At 47.9% G+C, this 16,881-nt stretch overlaps 1 long non-coding RNA gene across 3 annotated transcripts; it reads right to left on the reverse strand.

Annotated features, from left to right (window-relative positions):
• Positions 1-4,360: 4,360 nt before the first annotated feature.
• On the reverse strand, positions 4,361-16,336 carry LOC110472885 (uncharacterized). 3 transcript variants are annotated; one of them, XR_004149195.2, is made up of 4 exons: positions 16,139-16,336; positions 13,038-13,112; positions 5,163-5,317; positions 4,361-4,555 (listed from the first exon to the last, which is right to left on the reverse strand). It is a non-coding gene; the product is annotated as an uncharacterized LOC110472885 (long non-coding RNA). The 3 variants fall into 3 exon arrangements; XR_004149196.2 differs by lacking the exon at positions 13,038-13,112 and having other exon boundaries at positions 16,139-16,325; XR_002465780.2 differs by lacking the exons at positions 13,038-13,112; positions 16,139-16,336 and adding an exon at positions 6,092-6,211.
• Between the last annotated feature and the right edge of the window lie 545 nt (positions 16,337-16,881).

Raw genomic sequence — 16,881 nt, forward strand, 5'->3', positions numbered from 1 at the left:
CAGAGCGGGAGGAGGGAGAAGAGCAATGTACCTGGAGCCCCATCCTGGACATAGCCTGGCCTGTGCCAGGGGGGTCTGAACCTGCCTGTTTAACTTCAAATGGTGCAAGGCTGCAGCAGAGCACGGGAGGGTCAAAAAGATTAGTTATTTGGGTTATAAACACCAGGTTCTTAGAAATCAGGACATGGATGTCTGGTAAAAATGGCAGGCGTGGTGTGGGTCAGGCCTGGGTCCCACGTGCTGGTGTTCCTGTGGAATATGGAAATACTTAGAAAAGTGAAGTTGAAGTAAATACAACTTTTAGATGAGAGAAAACATCAGAAAACAGTCGGTGGGGAGCCAAAAGAGACTCTGAGGTCTGAGGCTGCCATTTTAGAGCATCACCACAGAACAGATAATGTGGCAGAAGTGACCTCTGTGCAGTGACAACAAACAGGGCTTGGCCCCAGCCCAGCACCCAGCGGGACACACCGCAAGGAACCCCGCTGGGAGTGAGCAAACGCGAGTCCAGCGCAGGAGGCGAAGCCTTGGGCAGCGGGACTGGGTCCCTGCCAGCACCCTGTGCCTGCAGGTGGGGGTGTCAGTGTCTACTGACAGCAACTCAGCCCTCACACCCGTTATAAAACTTATAATGTGAAATATTTATCATCTAGAGTGCAGGTGGCGGAACAAAGGGGTTGTTCCAAAGATGGAAAGTGGGAGGGGAGGTGGGATATGGTGATAAATAGCAAAATTCTAAGAGTTTTCTAGAGCAACAAACTGCCCCTCAGGCTCCAAACAAAGCACCTTTGCCATTTCTCAGCCTGCGCAGTTGACTGTGCAACATGGAGCAGATTCCATCCAGCAAATTGGCTGGTCAGCCTTTCTCCTCAGCTGTAAATAAACTATTAGGAAAAAAATGGGTAATAAATGATGATACTGGTATTGTGATAGTACTCAAGGCCTTCTCAAGGGTTGGAGCCCCAGTACAGTGCTGAAATCTCACCTGGGAGGCCCTGTGGCTTTAGTGAGATGTGTGTGGGCCACAGAGAAGGAAAAATACCAAGATATTCTTCTTCAGAAGAGTTTGGAAACTGTGGAATGTACTAGAACGAAAAATTATATACATCCTCCTCACAGAGGGGTTGTTTGATGAAATCCTGTGTTCTGGAAAGACAAAGGAGAAGATGGGGAAAAACTCCTCCAGTCACAGGCTTGACTCTCAGAAGTGAAGCCTAGTGTTGCATTAATGTCCATTGTGCCCCACAGCACCAAAACACCCTTCCTTGGGTGTTTCATTGGCACTAAACTTTAAAAAGCACGAACTGGAGAGAATTCTGCCATTTTATCCCAGAACCATCCCAAGCACTCACCTCCCCAGCCCCAAAGATAGGTGTGCTTCAGGGAGCAAAGCCCCACCATCTCACTGAGCACTGCCAGAAGTTTAACCACTTCACTCCAGGAGCCTGGGAAGCAGCTCGGGTGCATCCAGGCAAAGATCCCGAGCTCACACCTCTCTACCTGTGTCCGTCTTTTGGAACCCCCTCCAAGGAGCACTGTGTCAGACTATGAAACCCGGTGTTGATAGTAATGTGAAAAGCAGCCCGGATTCCCCAGCCACCCACACAATGAGGAGACACTCACTTTACCAAATGTTTGTGAAAGCTGCAGCAGATTTTGGAATACGCCTCATCAATGAGGCCCTGGCACTTTACTCAGTACTGAGGCATTCAGTGAATTCCCAGCCATGAGGACCGGGAAGCAGATGACAGCACAGTTCTTAACAACATTGCCACCTAAGAGCTGAAAATCCCCCCGCCTGTCGCGCCGTCCCGGGATGCCGCGGCCCTCCGCGGGACCGGAGCCGCTTTTCCTTTGGCGCATCCTCGCTTTTCCCAGGCGGAGCCGTCCCTGCTCGGCGGCGCGGCCGCGCTCCTCGCCCGTGTCGCCCGTGTCGCCCGTGTCCCCGGGAGCCGAGCACGCCTCGCTCAGCCCGGCCGGCTCCCGGCTCGCAGATAGGCTGGGAAGCAGCGCTCACATGGCACTGCAGGCCACCGCCACCGCGCCGGCTCCTCCTGACTGGAAGTCTCCTTCATGAAGGTGGCCGTGCCATTTAACCCAGCACTAAGGCAGTTTAGGAAACCTGGTCTAGATTAGAGTACTAGAAACAGGAGTAGTGTCTCCCCCCTCCACGAAAAGAAAAAAAAATCGGGCTCTGCCAACTGTGTGATGGCAAATATGGACTGAATCGTTGACATGGAAACCGGACTAAAGTCAGCGCTGCCTCGGCTCAGCTCGCACACACAAGTTATCATTATCCAGCCTTTCCCTGGCTACAAACACGGACTGGATCCGGCTGCCGGAGCCGGCTGCAGCGCCCGAGATCAAGTCTGAAGGAGCGCAAGCAGGAGCTGGGCAGGAAAGGATGGAGCTGCGTGGGGAAGGATGCTCTTCCCCCGCACCGAGAGGCACGGCGTGCGGGGATGTGCACGCTGGACCCGAGAACAAGAGACCCATCTATTATAATCCATGGGGCGCCCTGCAAAAGATGGAACGGAGCCGGGAGGGTTGTTGGTTGTGCTTCAGCTTCTCTTATAGGCTTTTTGCTAAAGAAAATCACATTTCCTTTCAATGTGTTTATATTTACCCAACCTATTCCTTGCAGTGCTTCAGTTGCTGCTGTATCTGGGTTAAGCACTCTCCTTGTGGCTCCATCACCACTAAGGTTGATATTATTTGAATTATTTGTTTGTTGGGCACCATGCAAGACAACACTCAACTTATCCACTTCAACATAATGCTAAAATATTGTATAATCTCTCTTTCTGGGGAGGCACAATGGCTCTGCGCTGTGAGTGCCAGGCGAAGGTAGCTCTGTGCCTTTGCTGAATGCAGCAGCTCCAAGGCAGGCGTGGATTTTCCAGGGGTTTTGCTGCTTCCCACGCCAGGTTCCCCCGGGCAGGGAGCGAGCCCCGGCTCGGCCGCCCCGCGAGAGCTCGCTGGTGACATCTGACAGCGATCCGGGAAACTTTGGATGCATTTTAAGGCAGGAAAGTGGACTCGGCCTGACTCGAGGAAATGCATTATTTTAGCAGCACTGGCGAGGAGGAGGAAAAAGCGAAGCGGAGTTTGCGGAGGGGAAGGGACGCGGGAGCGCAGCCCCCGCGCATCCTGCGCGACCCCCGCGGGCCGGGGGCAGCCGGGGCTGGTGCCACGCGTGTCCCACGCCCCGCGGCCCCGGCCCGCACCGAGCCACGCCAGCGGGGAGCGAAGTGGGACAGCGCAGGTTTTGGGGGCACTCGTGTGCGGATCGGGGGGCTGAGCGAGGAGAGCAGCGCTCACCCCAACGCAGTGAAAGCAAGGGTGGGGGTGGAACGTGGTAATTCCAGGGAAAACTGGGAGATATCGGGAAGGGGAAGAAAACAATAGTGAAGCGCAGGGAAGGACGAACCCCGTTTATTCTGTGTACCTGGGGGTGCACCCCGGCTGCCCTCGGACAGCGGCGCTCCGGTGCGCTCGGGGAAGGAAGAGTAAAGCTACTAAAAAAAAAAAAAAAAAAAAAAAAAAAAAAAAAAAAAAAAGAAAGAAAGAAAAAAAAAAGGGCAAAAAAGAAAATCAAAACGCGGACCGGAGTTTGCAAAAACCCCTGCACTGGATCCGGAGCCAACCGTCTGTTTTCCCTGAATCCCACCAGATTTGGGAGCCCTCGGGTGGGTTGGCAGTGTGACTGTATTCTGCCGCGAACCCCACTGTGAAGAGTTAAAAAAAAAGGGGAAAAAAAGGCTTTTAAATCTGCAAAAAGAGAAAGATCTGAACTCTGGGCCTGGATTTTCCCACTGAAGGAAAACTTATTGTGTTCCAAATCCTTGGGACCTGGAGATGCCGTGCGGGAAGGGTCAGCAGCAGGTTCTCCTGTCTTGGAAAAAGCTGTCCCTCGGCCTTTCCCCCACCTCAGCACCTCTTTTCAGTGGGGTGTAAAAATCACATCCCCTCCCGTGAAAATCTACCCTCCTAAAGTGTATTTTTAGAGAAGTTTGAGTTCAGGCGTCACGACTGGGGAGAGGGGGTGCTGCAGGAGAGGCAGGCGCTGAGAAAGAAGGTTTTTTTCCCCCTTTTCATCAAGCTCTCGCACTGCCATTTTCCCGAGGCAGGGAGGGAGCGAGGGAGGGAGAGCGGAGCGACAGACAGCGCTGGCGAGGAAGTTTCTCACGGCAACTGCGGGCTGGATCGGGAATGGAGCCTTTTGTTCCCGGCAAGTTCAGCAGGAGAGAGAGTTGGAGCGTGCTGGAGAGAAAAACCAGCGGAGAAATAAAATGGAGGGAAGTAGGAAGAGAGGAGAGAGAGCTGGTGCTGGGCTGAGATTAACTGCAGAGCACGGCGCTCGGGTGTGCGCGGCATTTATTTAGAAAGTTGGTGTGGTGGCCTGAGGCAGAAATCCCTCGTTAAGTGCATGGGAATGAGTGAGAGACCCAAGGACACGCAGTGCTGGGCAGGAAGTGGAATTTTCCAAGGGGTTCACATCCTTCGGTGCTCTTTTTGCCAAGATTCGCTCTCCTCGCTCGATGAAGGCTGCCTCCTAGAGACACCAGGGAAAAGGCCTTAAAAATGTGGCGTGCTCTAGGCCTGTTTAAGCTGAATAATTAAAGGCTGGGCATACCCTCCCTTTGAGATTGCAGCGCAGTCTGAAGCCCAGATGCAATTTGGGGTACTGCCCTGCCTCCCCTCTGTGTCCCTTTCTGTCCAGTGAGTGTTGAAACACGGTGCATTGTGACCATGATCTCGGAATGGGGTGAAAAGTCACCTAAAACCCAGCCCCCCCTCGATTTAATGCTTAGACACACACCCAGGACAACCCCATATTCACATCCACAATTGGTTTTGTCCCCCTGCACGCGCTGCTAATCCTTTGCCCCAAACCACGCGTGCTCTTTGCGTGTACACAGACCCAGAACGTGAAATAAACTTGTCTGAATTAACCCCCAAATTGCTGACAAACATCCATCCCTTTAGCAGGCACCCAGGAAAGGGGAGCAGAACTGATCCCCTCATTATTTGTACACTCAGTCCAGGTGAAATTAAAAAGTAGGAGCTTTTTAACTCACGAGGCGAGTGACTTTTTCTGCACAAGTTTGGGGTTTAGTGAGGTGTCCCGAAAATACGGTTTGTTTAAAAATGTTCATCACCTTGTGCCCTCCCGGCAGGGCAGGGGAGAAGTCCGGTGCCCTGTGAGAGCGCGGCGTGGCTGTGACAGCAGCTCAGCGGGACACCACGTGGGAAAGCCGAGTTCGGGATTTAAACGTGCTTTTCCACTCCGGCCATGAGGGAGGGAGAGCCTGAGCTGGGGGAAAATAAATAATGAATTAAAAAAAGGCTTCGTGTGGAGCTCAGAAGCGACCTCTGTGGCTGCTGGGGACTGAAGTTCAAGAGCCCCGGGCTGGCAGCGCGGAGCAGATGCGGCTCGGGAAAATCCAACAGCGGCAGGAATGGAAAAGGGGGTTCGGGGGTCGGGCTGCCCCCCCGGGAAGAGCAGCGGGGCCGGGAAGCGCCGTCCCGGCCGGCTGGGAGCGGTCCCACCCCGCACGGCCCCGCGTGGAGCACCCTGAGCTCCGCGGGACGCGGTGCCCGAGCCGTGCCCGCTCCCGGCGCCCCCCGGCCCCGCCGCTGCCCGCGGCCCGAGCCCCGGGGCCGGCCCCGAGCGGCCCCGCACCGGGACCTCCGCGGGCCTGGGAAAGTTTAGCAGGGAAACGTCAGGAAGCATCAGGCAGGAATTTCAGTGCATCCCGTGTTTTATGGTGGCGCTAACTTTTACATATTGGGAGTAATTAGCAGCGAAGCTGTTAAAAGCAGATTTAAATAACCACCCCCCTCCCCCCTTTCTCTCCTTTCCTAAAATGATCCAAATCCGGTTTACCTCTGACTCGACCCCCACCCGGACAGCGGTGAGAGCACAAACCCCACGGTTTGTCCATGTAGGCACGAAAACACATTAAAACCCGCATATTAATTACCGAGTCAATTAAAATAAATATCATTTCGGAATGGTTATTTTGGGTTCTGCCCCTCCCCGCCCCCCAACTTTGTTTTAGTAAAGTGGGGAAACATATACAGAAACCTTCCTTGCAGTAGATGCTTTTTTTTTTTCAAACGGAGCCCAGATGCTGGTCAGGATTAAGGTTACACCAAACACATTCTACATTGCCATTTTCCAAACAGAATAAAGCAGATGGAAAAGATGGAAGAGGATAAAGCAGGAACGGAGCAGCAGTGAAAACTGCAAGCCCTGCACTAACGCTGAGAGGAGTGAGCTGGGATGCCAGGAGAGGCAGAAAGAAAGAAAGCAGGCGTAGCGCCGCTGCGTATCACATTCCTCACGGTTAAAATGAGTATCTTTAATTAAACAGCTGTCAGAATTTGGGTTTTAAACCTTGTATTTAAGGGGGAGAAGGAAACTGAGCTGCAGCTGATCACTGCGTGATCAGTCTCCTAGGGCTCAGTCCTAGGAGATGTGAAAGCCACTGGCCGGGGGCCATCAGAGTACTTAAGTCTCTGCGTAATTTTAAACATCAGCAGCCCCGGTGATTTTAAGGATCTACTCCCTTAAAGTTAGCCATGCACTCAGCACTTTGCAGGATCCGCCCAGCACACTCAGAGCAGCTCTGAGCTCCAGGACATGAGTATCTGCACATCTCAGAAACAAAGAAAATCCTCTTTTCAATAGGCTAAACATTTCTCCTTTATTTCTAAGAGACACCAGTTCACCCATACTGGGAAATTGGATCAGACTGGAATAAAATCTCAAGGGGAAGTTAGCAGAATCTGTGCTTATTTGCAAAATATCACCATTTGGCAAATTCAGATCTTAGGTGAAATCCTACAATAGCGGTTTACTCAGCACCGTGACTCAGTTACATGATGTGCTTTGAAAATCTCTTGCAAAAACTGACTTTAAGAGATTTTGTTGGTATTATATAGGCACACACACACACACACACACACACACACACACACACACACACACACACACGACACAGAGAAGGAACATACAAACTATTAAATATTCATGCTATGGGGAGAACACTTAGTAACGTCCGTCCCTTCATTCCAGCTGTACAAAGGCAGGCACAAATAACTGCTGAAATAATGAATAACCCAAAACAATCGCAGCATTCCACATAAACACGGTGTTGAGCAGCTTGCAAACACTGGCCCAGAAAGGGTCAAGCAGTAATTGTCCTTATCTACCTTTCAGCAGGCTCACATAAACGCGTAATTCCAATCTGAATTCTGTAATCAGCACCCCCGGGAGTGTGGGGACTTCCCACACACTCGGGTCCCTGTGCGGGGATGGATTTTCTGCTCCAGGCCTCCACCCCTCGAGCTCAAACAGCCTAAAAGTCACCTTCTGAACGTCACAAGTAGGGACCTTGGTGACATTTACTCACAAACAAAAATTCAAACACATTCTGACCAGCTTTGCTGGAACTTTCAGAGTTCAGCTCTGGGACTGTGAAATGAGGTCATTTTTATCCATCAGTTGTCTCTGCCTTGAGAGAGGCCCGTGATCACACCTCAGCAACAGCACTGCTGGTAGAGGCTGGGATATCACACACATTTTTCACTAAAACAAAGGCATCGGCCAGAGCTTCCTCTGTAAAACTGAGCTCCAGACATACTGAAGAATCGTAAAAAAGACATAATTTTCAAATATTTATGGAAGTATTGAGTATATCCGGCAAAAACAAAAAAAAAAACCACTCCAAATCCAATCATGTAATGGTTGTTCCTTGCATCCCAATCTTTAGAATTAGATTCTGACTGAAACGTGATCAGATGGAGTCAGAGTCATTGCAGCTGTCAGAAAAAGATGCAATTAACAGTATTATGAAACAAAGTATTTAAAAGTATTACTTATCCCAGCTTCAGGAAACATAGTTACTGACCTCGGGCTTTCCTGTGCTGGGGTTCCCGCAGGCAAGGGGGCACTGCAGCCCTCCCCGTGCCACCCCGACCTCTGGAATCACTGCCTTCCTATTGTTTCACCTACCTTGTCTATTTTTAGAGAGTATTTTGTGCAGGGCTGCCTCAATACATGTGTGCAGAGTGCCCAGCACGCTTCATGTTCTGTTTAAGCACAGGGCTGAGAGCAGTAAATAATGCTGAGGCAGCACCAGGAGCAGAACTTCTGCAGGGCAGTGATGAGCCCCTGGCACTTATCAGCATCCCACAGGATAACGGAGCCCTGGATTCAGCTATCATTGCTCAAGAAACTGCTCATTATCATTATCTTTAAAGAACTTCACAAATACTCCAAAATTATTTCTTTGACCTGTTTAATAGCCACAGCACAACAACTTCCTTTAAAAATAAAAAAACCCAAAACACCTACCAATAAACAAAACCTAATCTAAACATGAAGCACTACAGCTGAGTTGTGATGCAAATGAGTGAATTTGTTTCCACCATTTCTAGAGGTACAAGAATAATCTAAATTTGATATCCTATTATGAGGAGAAAGGAAAAAACTCACCCTAAAATCAAGCCAAATACGGTACAAGTAATGTCCAGACAACGAGAGGCTAATTAACCTGACCTCAGTGAGATGCAAAACTTAAATTATTCTTCCTCAGGAGGGGGAAAAGATGTAGAGGAAAGTAAAGAGATACAATACAACAAAGGTTGCAATAATGCCAAAGCTGATGTATTTCTTTGATAGGGCAGGAAATTTTTCTGGGTAAAGGAAGACAGAGCAGATCTCACCCATCTCCAAATAAATAAAGTGTTTGGTCTGGTGCATCATGTAAAAATACCAGTTAAAATGGAAAATATGAAGGTCAGTGCAAGATAAGTTTTGTGGGTAAAAAATGACTAAAACCCAGTGCTGGATTGTGCTGAAATGGGAAGTTTGGGGCTAGAGAGAGAGTGCTTTAAAAGCTCCTGCAGCTTTGGTCTCAGAACTGGTGCTGTTGATGGGCTTTGACATGAGCACAAGGATCTGAAAAAGAGTGTTCATGCAGGTGGTGACTGACAACATCCAAAGGCACCAGTGCAGGGGACTGGAATATCCTAAATGAAGAACTGGATGAGGTTCTGGAACAACACAGGAATCCTCAGGAATGGGCTGGTGGAATGCAGTAATAAGATTAATGCAAATCACAAGGCTGTTCACAGGGGGACTGACAGCCAAAACTCTGGTAACCTGGGAATGCACCACAGCTAGGGAAGGATGGAGACTCAGGATCGTTGTTTAGTCACAGAAACAAAGATGACAAATGGCATCTAAAGACCAGGTAAGGCACATCCAGATGTTATGGCAACAGCTTTCTTACAGAATTTTGGGTACGGTTTCTATTCAAGAATGACACACGATAAAACTGGAATAATCACAGAAAAAGCTCCCTGAGCTGGTTACAAGAGCAAGGAATCTGTCAGGAGAGAAGGGTGAAGCTTCCTTTCAGCAAACTCCAACAAAGACAGGGGCGATAGGGTGAGTTTGTATACACAGACTGTGGCTTGAAGACAGTATTTGAACTCAAGGGTTATGTTGGCAACAAATACATATCTAAAGGCCTAAGTACAATTAAAATGATTGCCAGAATAGAATGCCTTATTATTAGAAAAACTAGATTTTAGAGTATCCTTCTTTCCTCAGGGGAACATAGACCCAGTGGAGAACTTTGACAGTTTTGTCATTATTTTCCCCACTTTTAATCAGTGAAATGAGAAGGAAATCTCTGCAATATTGTGAAGATTCATTAATGGTGGTTAAAAAGTATTCAGACACTGTAGTGATAAGTGTAACAAAAACCCATTACAATTAGTAATTCTGTATTTACTGCAGCACTTGAATTATATGCAATAAATAAAATATGGAAGCAAACATCAAATAACAAGGATAAAAGAAAACTCTGAATGAGACAAGAGTTTGAGAAGGCAGGTTGTATGATTTGATTTATAATTAGAGTTTGCATCATGGCGCAAAGAACTGGATTAGGGTGGGCAAAAGTGTAAGAACCACAGAGAGGAAAACTGAACACCCTGCTCAGCTCCCTGGTAAATTCATCCGGGTCACAGGAGCGTGAAGAACCACGGAACGGAGGGTGAATTACTGTGGGCCTGGAGCACACACCAGCTCAGCACATTCCCCGTGGCAGACCGTGCTTGGAGGACTCAGCACTGATCCTTGTGCGGCCGGGCCTGCACACACTGTCACTGCCACCTCGGCAGGGAACTCCAAAGAGGAAGATTCCCAAGGGAACAGCTTCCAAAATCCCGGAGGACTGCACCTCCCAGAAGACCAGGAAGGCTCACACCACAGGCCTGGTTTTCCCAAAGTCTGTTTCCATCATAAGGAACCACCAGGAGCATGCAGCACCCATTTCTTTCATCTCATGTCTCTTCCCTTCTCCACACAAAATGTACCTGCTTTAGCAAAATGGCAACAAACCAGAGCTGCCCTTCTGGGACCTTCTGTCCTAGGTGCCTGCCCACTGGAGATGCTTTCTATCCCGCTCCTCCACGCTTCCTTGGATCTGCCACCTCTTCCACTTCCTATAAACAATAACACGCTCAAGCACGGAGCCAAAAAGCATCTTCAGTTGGGGTGGTTTCCTCCTTTTTTTCTTTACCTTTTTGTTTTTCTCAGTGTTCTCACCAGAGGATACCTCACAAGCGCAAAACATCTTATATATTAAAAGAAGATCCCATGGCAATATTCTTGACATAAACCACAGAGACTTCAGTTAGAAATAATCAGAAATCTGCTTTTCCATAGGTGGCAATGGGCTTCTGCACGTTAAGGGATGTTTTAATGGATTTACCACTTTCTTCTTCATGAACCTTGCAGCCTTTCAGAAAAGAAGTTGCACAGGGGAACAAACAATGGATGTCAGGAGAAAAGAGTAGTCATTTGTCAGGTTGACCCACAGAATTCCCAAATTCCTGAGAATTCCCTGTCAACACATTGTGAAAAATAACATACAGCTGAGTAGCAGAACACCTCTCTGTGGGGTAACTGCCCAGAATATCTTGAGAGGTAAATTAATACAAGAAAGAACCAAGCACTGTGCACCCGATTAACAGTGAAAATACCTGAAATCAGCATAACAAAGTGGGGTGAGTGCACTTGTGCTCAGGATGGTTAAACAGCTGTAATTAGATCAAACAAACTAGATTGATGTATCATCCCTTTGTAGCTGTGGCCTCAGAAGGCAGGTCAGGAGCTAAGTTCAGTAAAACAGTTTTAGTGCTGCAGCTTTTATCTAACAAGGCACAGCCACACACTCACTCCAAAGTAAATACTGCTCAGGAGAACTGCTGAATTCCAAAGAAAGAGAGTTTCTAGAGAAGGTGCTTTTCTTCAACAACAACCTTAACTTTTGTCAGTAATGAAACTCTCCTCATGAATTCAATAGTAGACTCTTTGGATAAACACTGCACAGAATTTTGGTTACAAATTCATTCAAGGCATTTGAAAGTCTTTATTGAGTTGCTTCCCATTCTCTTAAAGTGTCTGCACAAAATGGGTGAATTCTAATTTGCTTTGTTCTTTCAGAATCTTTTAATTAAATTTTAAGAAAATGATGTAGAACAACATTGAATGAAATACGGTCAGTACATTTCAGAGATGAGCAAAACATAAGGTAGCAGATGGTATGAAGAGAATATATGTGAAGAAATGTAAATAGCAGGGAACCTCACCAAATCAGAGATGTGAGGCAGAACTGAAAGCGCCTGCAAGACCCCTGGGAGAGCTGAGGAGATGAAGCAACCACTGAGCTCAGAGGTATCAGCCTTTCCTTGCCCAGAAATGACACAACATCAACAGGAAGCTCCAGTCTGGTAGAGGGACCCCTCGTAACTGAGGTGAGATTGCTGTGAAGGGTCCTTAGAGTGAGTATGGGAGGAAGGGAGGAAACAAGGACAAGTGCCAACAAATGCATGCCAACAAAACCACTCTTGGAATAGGAAAGATACCAACTCTTCAGAACTGTAAGCAATGAAGACATTATAAAGGAGCTAATAGTAGAAAATAACCTTATATTGAAGACAAATGAGATTAATTGTTTAAGTTAGGCAGGAGACCAAGCAAAGAGAAGCTTGGTGTCATCAGAAGAGTTGTGAGCGGCAGAAAAAGGCTGACTCTGGGGCTGGGAGGGGATGTAACCTGTGTTACCATTCTTTGGTCCAGGAGCTGCACTCCAGGTCTCTAAGCTGCTGTGGCTGCACTGACTGCTGGCTGGGAGCCACCTCTGCCACGACAGAGCCAAAGAAATTAGTGAGTGGATTGGGCCATATCTGTGGATCAGAGCAGAGCCTGGGTGAAGACCCCAAATGCTAGAGGATGTTTAAGGGAGAGGGAGGCACCCTCAAGGAGAAGGGCCCGGCTGATAACTACACATTCAGCTGAAGGAATAGCTGGAAAATGGTGACCATTCTAAACATTTGTATTTTAAATAGTTGGTAAGCACATTCCCACAGCAGAACTCCACAAACCTCACGGAGCCTAAATCACAACTGTTCCCATTTTGTATCTTCTTCTGCCCCAAGCTCCATTTGTCTGGGTGATTTATGAGGTAAGCTCTGCCTGCGCAAGGCTTCTCTCCTTCTGAATGGAGGAACAATTCAGATAAGGAACAAATCTCTTCTGAGTGAATAGAGGAAACTGGACTTAACTGCATTGACTAAGGTATTTATTGTACATCTAGGCCAGAGGAAGCTTAGCACTTTTAATAAATATAAAACTGCAGAGAGCTGCTAGAAAGAGCAGAAACCAAACAAAACAGATCCACAAGTTCCTTAATTATTTAAATTAAGCCACTAAAGTAACAGGAAAGAAAGAGCAACAGATATCTATCAATTCCAGTGGCTGATTCCAGCCACCCACAGGAACTGAGGAGCAGTTGACTCTGTGTCCCCTCAGGCTGAGGAACAGCTAAATTGTAATCACATAACGTTCAACGGGCAGTGCTTTCGTGGCTGTTGATTTCATAAATTGTCTTGAGGTCCCTTGTCATGGAAGACATTGGATATAATTACAGAAAAAAAAATAACTCACAGACCTGGTCCTGGGCAAGGTGCTTTGGTAACTCAGCAGCTCAGGGGATCATCAGCTCTTTGTAGACAGAAGCCTGATGCTAAGAGACAAACCGCAAGAAATAAATATCTGTGATACAACTCCAAGTTACCAGCTCAGAAAAGACCACACGCAGAATTCCTAAGAGGCAATGAAACCACAGAATTAAAAATTTTAAGTGCAAACCCCAACATTAAGTCATCCATTTGCAATTGTTGGTGGTGAATCCATCTACTCCAGATGGGAAGAGGTCACTCTCTTCTTTTTCCAGGGCAAGTCTATGAATAATTTGAGTGATTAAAGCTCAAATCAGGTGTGAAAATGAAAGACCAGGAAAGCACATGGAAAAGAAACCACAGTCACAAAGAGAGACTCACTCAGCTTTCATTCTGCAATCAGGAAAGGCCCCTTCCATTTCTATCCTGCCACAAAATACAGGTGAGCTCGTACATTTTTTCCCAAAGAGTTGTCACTTTTAAAGGCACATTGAAATCTTATTTTTACTTTTTAGGTCTCCCTTCCTCTATTGGAGATGACCTAAATTTTGAGCTGAAGCACTCACAGCATCCTCGCTTGGAATAGAAAACAACAGCAAAAAAACATCAGGCTGTGAAAAGAGGCAAAATAATAGGAGGGAAAATTACAGTGAAGTCCTCCCTGAATAAGAGGAGGTCACAAAGGCTGCAGAAATAGAGGCTGAAGTGGTGCTATCCTGAGCCAGGGGACACAAAGTGGTTGCATTTACGGCCCAGGCAGAGGACAGGTGGGCAGGATGTGAATCGAGCAAACGGCCGCGGTTCTGGGAATACCCAACAGCTCTCAGCATCCCCCTTCAAACACAGCGCCCTGCTCCCGGGGAAGAAATGTCACAGACACCAAGCTCCAAGAGCCTCCTGTCACAAAAAACAGCCCGACAAAAACCTGAATGCTTTCTAGGAGTCTTCAAATGGAATTAGGCAGCTACAGAAAGGGGTAGAGGCAATATTTGATATGTTAAATAGAAAAATGTATGGGAACACATATAGAGCCCAATAATCAGCAGTAGACTACTGAACACTCATGCAGCTCATCATTAACAAAACAAACCCCAAAATGTACTTGCAGGTACATTGACTTTGCTTTATTTTATTCTCTTAAACAGCCAGCAGAAACTAAGATTATAATCTGTGCCTTTTTGAAATTCCATTCAACAGATGTTCATAAACAGACTTGAGCCAAATTTCAGGTCCCCAAAAGGATATTCAGCCCAAGAACTTTTACAAATGGATGATAAAGTCCCGCTTTCCCCCTTGTAATCATTGCTTTTCTGAGACACTAAATCCTCTCTTAGCCTCATTACAAGTTCCCACCAGCATAAAATGTATTTTTCATTTCCATTTCCTATAGTATTGTTTTCCAAAAATGGCATTTCCCAGCACAAGATAACTCTCCTTCACTCCTTTTTTATGTCACCTGCTCAATACCAAAGGATTGTCTCAGTGACAAGGCTCTGTTCTTCTAAGAAGATGAAAAAAATCCAAGTGGTACTAATAAATATTTACTTAATGTAAAGAAAAGGGAATTCAACAGTTAAGGATGAAAATTACAGGGGGAAAGAAAAAGGTATTTGGAAAGGCAAGGCTGTAAGAAGTTCAGTTGCTGTTTATGAGATCGACTGCTCAATGGCTCCTTCTGGGACACAACGAGATGACTTCTTTAAAAGTATGGTCTAGAAATACCCCCAAATCACTGAAATTATAAGTCACCCGAGTATTTCAGCTGCAATACAAAATTAAGAAATATCAGGACACATAATGAAAATGGTGGAATGAAACCAGCATTGCACTGACTTGTCTATGTTAAAAGGGGAAGGGGAGGGGGGCTGAAGTGAAAGGTTTTATTTTTACTTAATTACTCTCAGTGCTCCCTGGGGACTCCTTCCAAAGCGTATTTTGTATTTGGACCTAAACGCAAGCAGGATTCAGCCTTGATCTTATTCCTTATGACAATAAGTTTCTTAAATTAGAAGTCCCACAACTGGAATGTTGACACCACTGCTGGTTGCTCCAGTACCTCAGAGTCCCTCCTGTGTTATCAATCCATTAACCTGGGAAGCAGTGAGAACAGGGGATCACAGACTGCTCAAAATTAAAAAATCCATCCACAAAACAATACTTTGTGAGCTTATAGCATCTTTCATCCATTTCTATTTATGTGGAAATGGGAAGTCTCAAAACACTTAAAAAAAATTCAACAAACCCACCTAACTTCAAGGTATTCTGAAATGATAATGTATTAATTGAGTAAGCATCCACCTGTGATGAGATTTAAGAGTCTCCTACTGCAGCATTTCACACATATTCAATCCACCTTCTGGTTACAGCGTGCAAGTTTATGGTATGTAGAAGGAACAGCAGAGCTGGTTAAAGATTTTCTCTTGCTTCACATACTCTGCAAGCTTCTCATTAACTCATACATGACTTTAATCAGTGCTGAAGCACACACTTCCTTCAGCATGCAGCAGCACTGAGCTGGGGAAAAAAAATCCTCCATAAAATATTATTGTAACCATGAATTAATAAAGAGAAGGGCAACGTTTTCCTAAAGTGGCTGCCGATTCTCATCTCTAAAGGGTTAAACCGACCTTCGCTGATCCAGAGGAGGTAATAAAATTGAACTTTAAGGACAAAAATGGAGCACTTCAAGAGATTATTATGAAGAGCCACATTCAAGAAGACAAAACCTTATTCTTAAAGCACAGATGCTTCTGAAACAAGAGATCGCACGTTTTTAACAGCACACTGCCAACCGCTTATAATGAATAAGCAAAACGAGGGGAATCAGGGTGTTTTTTTTCCTTTTTCGTTGGAGCTCAGAGGGAAGGGGCATTCACGGATGTGGTAGCAGAGCCAGCTCTGCACTTCTGCAGGGCTGTGGAGCTGGTGCTGGTCGGTGTGTGGGGGTAGAAAACAGAGTAGAACCTGAGAAAAACCCATCAGAGCTCCTGTCCTCCCCTTCCAGCGTTAATGGGAGGGATACGAGTCCATGGGAGCTGCAGTGGGGGATGGTGCTGGCGGAGGGGGTGGGGAGAACCGAGCGAGGCCTTACAACCATCAGCAGCTCTTGTTCTTGTTCCTTTCAGCCTTAGCAGGAGGATGTGAAGCTCATGGAGCCGGCAGCGGGATGGGGCGGGGTGGGGGGAAGCAGCGCAGGATCATAGTTTAGCTTTTGTCCTTCTCCCCGCAGGGTTAATAGGAGGACACGAGTGTCACCGGGATGAGGGCAGGGCCGGGGGGGCACGGCGGGGATCGCGGCTCCCGGCAGCGTGTGCTGGGATTTGCGGGGTCCTGCGCGAAGTCACCGCACCCGCGGGCCAGGCGTGGGGCGGAACACGGGGCAAACTTCCCTCAGCGTGGCGGCTCCGCTTATCCAGCTCGGCGGGCCCGGGCTGCGGCGGGGTGCGGCGGGCCCCGGCCTTATCTGTGGGGCGCAGGGAGAGCCCAGGTGCGCTGACACGGGCAAGGGGGGCACAGGCACAGCTCTGAGGGCGCTCCCTGCCCGCAGCGGGAGCGCGGCGCTGAGGCCAGGCCCCGGCCCCAAAACAGACGAAAGTTTCCCCAAACTTTGGCGCGGGGGTCCCGTCCCCCCTCAGCGAACCCCTCACGGCGCCCCCCCAGCGGCTGTTCCCGCCCCCGCCGCAGGGGGAGGGGGGCGCTGTTCCCGGCTCCGCGCCGCGTTTTCCCGCTCACCCCCCGCTCCCCGCGCCTCCTCACTCCTCCGCGCCTCCGGATCCCTCCGCCGCAGCCGGCGCTGGGGCTTTTTCACCTCCCCCACCCCCACCGCTTCATCCC

The sequence above is a fragment of the Lonchura striata genome, chromosome 26 (genome assembly GCF_046129695.1).
Source record: "Lonchura striata isolate bLonStr1 chromosome 26, bLonStr1.mat, whole genome shotgun sequence".
NCBI classification, from domain to species: Eukaryota; Metazoa; Chordata; class Aves; order Passeriformes; family Estrildidae; genus Lonchura; species Lonchura striata.